General features: G+C 37.1%; 1 protein-coding gene across 2 annotated transcripts in view; it reads right to left on the reverse strand.

The window, feature by feature from the left end:
- The window catches only part of LOC100893057 (calcium-activated chloride channel regulator 1), a 38,370-nt gene extending 33,403 nt beyond the window's left edge, over window positions 1-4,967 (reverse strand). For both annotated transcript variants that reach the window (XM_030983981.1, XM_030983980.1), the window contains exon 1: window positions 4,860-4,967. The gene's annotated coding sequence lies outside the window, so the exon portion shown is untranslated. The remainder of the gene's footprint in view (window positions 1-4,859) is intronic.
- Between the last annotated feature and the right edge of the window lie 2,149 nt (window positions 4,968-7,116).

A 7,116-nucleotide genomic window follows, 5' to 3' on the forward strand; every position in this document is an offset into this window, starting at 1 on the left:
GGCTACAACAATAAGGCGCTCAAACGTTCGAGGAATGTCATGAAGCTTAAAGCAATAAAAACAAAATATGTCACAAAATGGCAAACATTATTGATCTCTAAATTGATTAAAGATATTAATCCAATGTCACGATAAACCGAAAAAAATGATGCTAAGCTCTACCAGAGAAAGGAAAAGATAAAGGAAGGATGGGAGGAACGGACAAAGACAGAATGAAAACCTGACTGGGCGTGCCGTTCTCCTACAATTTAAGGGACAGGGCCCGGTAGGCTCATCATTCACAGGTCACCATCTCCCAGTCAGGCATTATACCTATACTCAATAACATGAACACCAACAAGGGAATATTCTTGACCAGCAATAAAATGGGTGGAATCTAGGAAACTGGATGGTAAGCCTTTAAGGAACCGACTGTGTGTGCCATTCTTTGATGGGAAAAGACAAATAACTATATGGCACACAAAATGCATCTTAACAGCCATTCTTTTTAATTAAAAAACAACAACGATATAATGATTACATAAAAAAAAACTATTACATAATATCTTTGACGTTATGAAATCTTGAAGAAAAAAAAAACCATGCTAAGCCCTACCAGAGAAAGAAAGAAAAGAATGGAGAAAGAGAGGAAGAAAGAAAGAAAGTCTGACTGGGCGTGCCGTTCTCCTACAATTTAAGGGACAGGGCCCGGTAGGCTCATCATTCACAGGTCACCATCTCCCAGCCAGGCACTATACCTACAATTAACACCATGACTACAAAAGAGACCGTCATAGGCTTAATACACACATAATGAACAAGATAAATGAATAAAAGATTGTTTCAAAATATATAAAAACAGTAAAGAAAAAAAAAGTAATATTAATGATAGGAATGATAAGAAGAATAATAATATGACATGTTTACATGGGATAGCCTCATCAAAATAAGTACTGTTTACCCTGGGGGCCATGTAATTATATAACTACCCTGACTTCAATGATAAGGCGCTCAAACATTCGAGAAATGTCATTAAGTTGTAGAAGAAACAAATGTGTCTCAACATAACAAATATTATTGATCTCTAAAATGATTAAAATATTAGTCGTATGTCACGAAAAACCGAAAACTGATGCTCAGCTCTACCAGAGAAAGGAAAAGATAAAGGAAGGATGGAAGGAAGGTAGAAAGACAGAAAGAAAGTCTGACTGGGCGTGCCGTTCTCCTACAATTTAAGGGACAGGGCCCGGTAGGCTCATCATTCACAGGTCACCATCTCCCAGCCAGGCATTATACCTACACTTAACACTTTAACTACCAGACAGACAAAGTCTTTCCGCGAATACTGAGCAAGATAAATGAATAAAAGATACAAAATAAAAAAAGTAATAAAGTAAAATTAAATAACAATAGTAATAAAAACGATAGGAATGATGAGAACAATAATATCGATAGTATTAATGAGTATAATAAAGATGATACAATATTACAAAATTAATAATAACAATACAAATAAAATGATAATAATAATATGACATGTTTACCCAGGGTAGCCTCATCAGAATAAGTACTGTTTCCCCTGAGGGCCCTGTAATTATAAAACTATCCTGGCTACAACAATAAGGCGCTCAAACGTTCGAGGAATGTCATGAAGCTTAAAGCAATAAAAACAAAATATGTCACAAAATGGCAAACATTATTGATCTCTAAATTGATTAAAGATATTAATCCAATGTCACGATAAACCGAAAAAAATGATGCTAAGCTCTACCAGAGAAAGGAAAAGATAAAGGAAGGATGGAAGGAAGGTAGAAAGACAGAAAGAAAGTCTGACTGGGCGTGCCGTTCTCCTACAATTTAAGGGACAGGGCCCGGTAGGCTCATCATTCACAGGTCACCATCTCCCAGCCAGGCATTACACCTACACTTAACTTCCTGAATACCGGAAAGACCGTCATAGTCTCAATACACACAACATGATAATACACACATAAATGATGATAATATGACATGTGTACCCAGTGTAGCCTCATCAGAATTAATTACCCTGAGGGCCCAGTAAATATATAAGTACCCTGGCTACAACGATAAGGCTCTCAAACATTTGGAAATGTTATAACATTTTTTAATTATGGCACAACATAGCAAATATTATTGATCTTTGATTAAAGATATCAATCCGATGTGATGAAAAAAAGGATGCTAAGCTCTACCAAAGAAAGAAAAAAGATAAAGGAAGGATGGAAGGAAGGTAGAAAGACAGAAAGAAAGTCTGACTGGGCGTGCCGTTCTCCTACAATTTAAGGGACAGGGCCCGGTAGGCTCATCATTCACAGGTCACCATCTCCCAGCCAGGCATTATACTTACACTTAATAACATGACAGCCAACAAGGGAATATTCTTGAAATACAAGAAAAGGTAGGAATCTAGGAAACTGGATGGTCAGCCTTTAAGGAACCGACTGTGGGTGCCATTCTTTAATGGGAAAAGACAAAAAACTATATGGCACACAAAATGCATCTTAAAAGGCATTCGTTTGAAATTAAAAAAACAACAACGATACTATGATTATGTATACAAAATATATTACATGATATCTTTGGTATAATGAAATCTTGAGGAAAAAACGTGGCTAAGCCCTACCAGGGAAAGAAGAAAAGAATGGAGAATGAGAGGAAGAAAGAAAGAAAGTCTGACTGGGCGTGCCGTTCTCCTACAATTTAAGGGAAAGGGCCCGGTAGGCTCATCATTCACAGGTCACCATCTCCCAGTCAGACATTATACCTATACTCAATAACTTGAACACCAACAAGGGATTATTCTTAAAATTTAAGAAAATAGGTGGAATCTAGGAAAATAGGTGGAATCTAGGAAACTAGATGGTAAGCCTTTATGGAACCGATTGTGGGTGCCATTCTTTAATGGGAAAAGACAAATAACTATATGGCACAAAAATGCATCTTAACAGCCATTCTTTTTGATTAAAAAACAACAACGATTTAGTAATTACATAAAACAACTATTACATAATATCTTTGACGTTATGAAATCTTGAAGAAAAAAAAACGATGCTAAGCCCTACCAGAGAAAGAAAGAAAAGAATGGAGAATGAGAGGAAGAAAGAAAGAAAGAAAGTCTGACTGGGGGTGCCGTTCTCCTACAATTTAAGGGACAGGGCCCGGTAGGCTCATCATTCACAGGTCACCATCTCCCAGCCAGGCATTATAACTACACTTAACATCCTGACTACCAGAATGACCGTCATAGTCTCAATACACACAACATGATAATACACACATAAATGATGATAATATGACATGTGTACCCAGTGTAGCCTCATCAGAATAAATTATGTTTACCCTGAGGGGCCCAGTAAATATATAACTACCCTGGCTACAACGATAAGGCTCTCAAACATTTGGAAATGTTATAACATATTTTAATTATGGCACAACATAGCAAATATTATTGATCTTTGATTAAAGATATCAATCCGATGTGATGAAAAAAAGGATGCTAAGCTCTACCAAAGAAAGAAAAAAGATAAAGGAAGGATGGAAGGAAGGTAGAAAGACAGAAAGAAAGTCTGACTGGGCGTGCCGTTCTCCTACAATTTAAGGGACAGGGCCCGGTAGGCTCATCATTCACAGGTCACCATCTCCCAGCCAGGCATTATATCTATACTCAATAACATGAACACCAACAAGGGAATATTCTTGAAATACAAGAAAAGGGTGGAATCTAGGAAACTGGATGGTCAGCCTTTAAGGAACCGACTGTTGGTGCCATTCTTTAATGGGAAAAGACAAATAACTATATGGCACACAAAATGCATTCTTTTGAAATAAAAAACAACAACGATACTATGATTATATATACAAAATATATTACATGAATGGAGAGTGAGAAGGAAGAAATAAAGAAAGAAAGTCTGACTGGGCGTGCCGTTCTCCTACAATTTAAGGGACAGGGCCCGGTAGGCTCATCATTCACAGGTCACCATCTCCCAGCCAGGAATTATACCTACACTTAACACTATAACTACCAGACGGACAAAGTCTTCCGCGAATACTGTACAAGATAAATTAATAAAATTTAAAAAAAAAGAAGTAAAAAGTAAAAAAGTAAAATTAAATAATAGTAATAAAAACGATAGGAATAATAAGTTTAATAATATCGATATTAAATATTAATGAGTATAATAAAGATGACACAATATTGAAAATTGATAATAACAATAAAAATAATAATGATAATGATAATATGACAAGTTTACCCAGGGTAGCCTCATCAGAATAAATACTGTTTCCCCTGAGGGCCCTGTAATTATATAACTATCCTGGGTTGAATCTAGGAAACTAGATTTCCCGGCCAGGCATATTTACCACTTACACACAAAAAGGTTATGATTATATCAAGTGAATTTGGGATCACACTTTAGAAATTTGTATCTTTTGCTCCCCCTACACCCTTCCCCCCTCCCCTCTCCATCCGCATAGTATCAAAACCAAGATCCTGATACCTCACTGTTTACTTTGCGAAATGCAGTTTGATAGAGATAGAAACCTATCGTTATATTACTATGCACCGAGTGCATCGGTGTTCTAAATTATTCCAGGTTGTTTCAATCCTCTACACGTTGTAGCTTTCTGACTATCTACCTTCCCCCTATCACTGTCCCTTTCAGTGATCCGACCAGACCCTTATAGCGGTATACCGCCGCTCCCCGAAGGCAACGGAGGAAGGACAAACAGAAGAAGAAATATAGGAAATAACAACACTCCAAGATTCTATAACATGTCGAAATAGTAAATCGTCCTCCCATATAATCATTATACAGTCCATGATCAAACCAAATAAATATGAACATGCTACTTACGCAATTGGCGATGACAAGTTAAACAGGCCGCTATAAAAAAAAATCATACGAAGTGTGTATCGTCTGTCCAAGCGTCGCCTCATATTTGGCATTCTACGATGCGTCCCAATGACTTAGATAAGTCACGTGATGCCAATGGCCGGGCCAATTCCGATCAGTAAATGCATATAATTTGCATACGAATATATTCGGAGCAGGTTCCTTGCATTGTGTTTACTTTTTATCACAATAACTTCTTTCATGTAAAGTATGTTGTAAATGCCATGACCCGTATTCTACTAAATGTCCGAGTCAACCCTCCGCTGGGCTTAATAAGCTTTTATTCAAAACCTGTTTTCACAAAGGAAGTTGGTATGGGATTTGTTCTTGTGTTATATATCTTAACCCAGGTTAAGTCTTTACTGAATTAGTATAGTAGGGACCGTTATGTCCACTCCTTTTTCTTGCTTTAATACACGGAGTACCGGGAACGTCCCACAAAACTGTCTTAACTTCAAAGACATCATATTGTCTTCAAACTTGTACTTAATTACGCTTCGTGAAAGTTGGGAGTGGGGGGGGGGGGGGTTGGGGGAGGAGGGAGTGATCATGCAATCTCGAACCAGGTAAAAACGTCCGATGTACAAATGTCAAAGTTAAACATTTCAGAGGTGAAAGTGCCAGAGGTAAAAATGATAGAAGTAAAAATGTAAAAAGTATTAATATTAACTCTAAATTAATAAGGCCTACAATTATTCAATAAATCATGTAATACCTAAAGAATTCATTGAAATCGAATATTGATATGAATTTAAAGGATATTAGTTTGTATACCTCATTAGTGAGTCAATAGCACTTATTGTATTTCGATAAGTTCTTAATGGCAAACAAAATAATAATAAAATATTTGTCCCGCTAAATTTTGAATTTTGTAACGTTTGATGAACAATGTCATGGAGCCGAATATCTTTCTACCGGCTAAATCCACATGTTCAAGCGCACGTTTCTTTTTTGCGTTTATTATTATTATTATTAAACATTTTTATCTTCGATACATTTTTCTATTTTTTCATGATATTTCTGTGTGATGTTGCCATTGTTATTTTGTTGTTCTGCTTTTGTATTTTGGCACTGTTTTTTTGTAAATTTTTTGTGAAATTACACAAGTTTGTGTTCGCTTGTTCTACTCTTTACACATTCAACAATTGATGAGAAATCATAGAAAGGGACAGTGAACAGTTGCTGTGTTACCATTTCCTAATGTAGGTATTCTAAAGCCTGAAATTCATGCGCTCTTTTATCTCGCCACCTGGTCAACAGTCGCATATTAGCGCATGACTTTTCGGCGGCTTGGAGCATGGGGTCAAAGGAAAGCGGCTTGATTCCACTCCTTTCTTTCACCTTCCAGGTCAGACGTGCTGTAGCATCACCAGGAAACGACAGGTAATGTGGACGTATTGTATGAAAGAAGTTAATTCTTTTGTTAGCATGTGCTTAGTTGGGGTAAGTTACATACCACTGTCTCTTGTTAGCTCCCCGCCCCCCCCCCCCCCCCCACTCCGAGAACGGACGGACTCCATGCGTGTTACCAAAATGTCCTTTCGTAACAAAAGAAAAAGGTCGACCCGTATTGACTTTACACACGAGACTTTTGCTGAAAAAGGGGGGGGGGGTCGCTTGGAACACGCATATGCGTACCCTAAATAAGACTGAGTGGGGGGGGGGGGCGGGGTTAGCTCACTAATGATTGACATTGATGTCACAAGATGAATGAGATCCGGAGCATTTTTAAGGGTGGATTTAAGCAGGTCTGAAGAAAAAAATTGTGTGTAATATTTAAAAAATCTATGAAATATATTTAGATGTTTGAATAACAAAATTTGAGTTGTATGCAGCCAAGCGCATCAACAGGAATCAACTTATATTTGGATGTCACCCGACCTTTAAGCACAATCCGACCCCGAACAAATGAAGAATTCACTATTGACAATACTAATGCATTTTGGAACATTTCACTTTTGATTGACCCCATATTAACGTGTACTGCTCATTCCACGATTATATAATCATTACGAATGGAACGTCATCGTTAAGGGAATTTAGCAGGCTTTGAAATACCAAATTAAGGTATGATGATATAGTAAAAATCGAGATTTCGACGCTCAAAAAAGAAATACAAAACTATTTTGAGGAATTTATATCGTATTTTCCTTTTGTCAAACTGCTGCGACGATAAACGAATATTTATTGTACACATTATTTTACCACAACAAAAAAC

This window comes from Strongylocentrotus purpuratus, unplaced genomic scaffold (genome assembly GCF_000002235.5).
Source record: "Strongylocentrotus purpuratus isolate Spur 01 unplaced genomic scaffold, Spur_5.0 spur5_scaffold_14, whole genome shotgun sequence".
NCBI classification, from domain to species: Eukaryota; Metazoa; Echinodermata; class Echinoidea; order Camarodonta; family Strongylocentrotidae; genus Strongylocentrotus; species Strongylocentrotus purpuratus.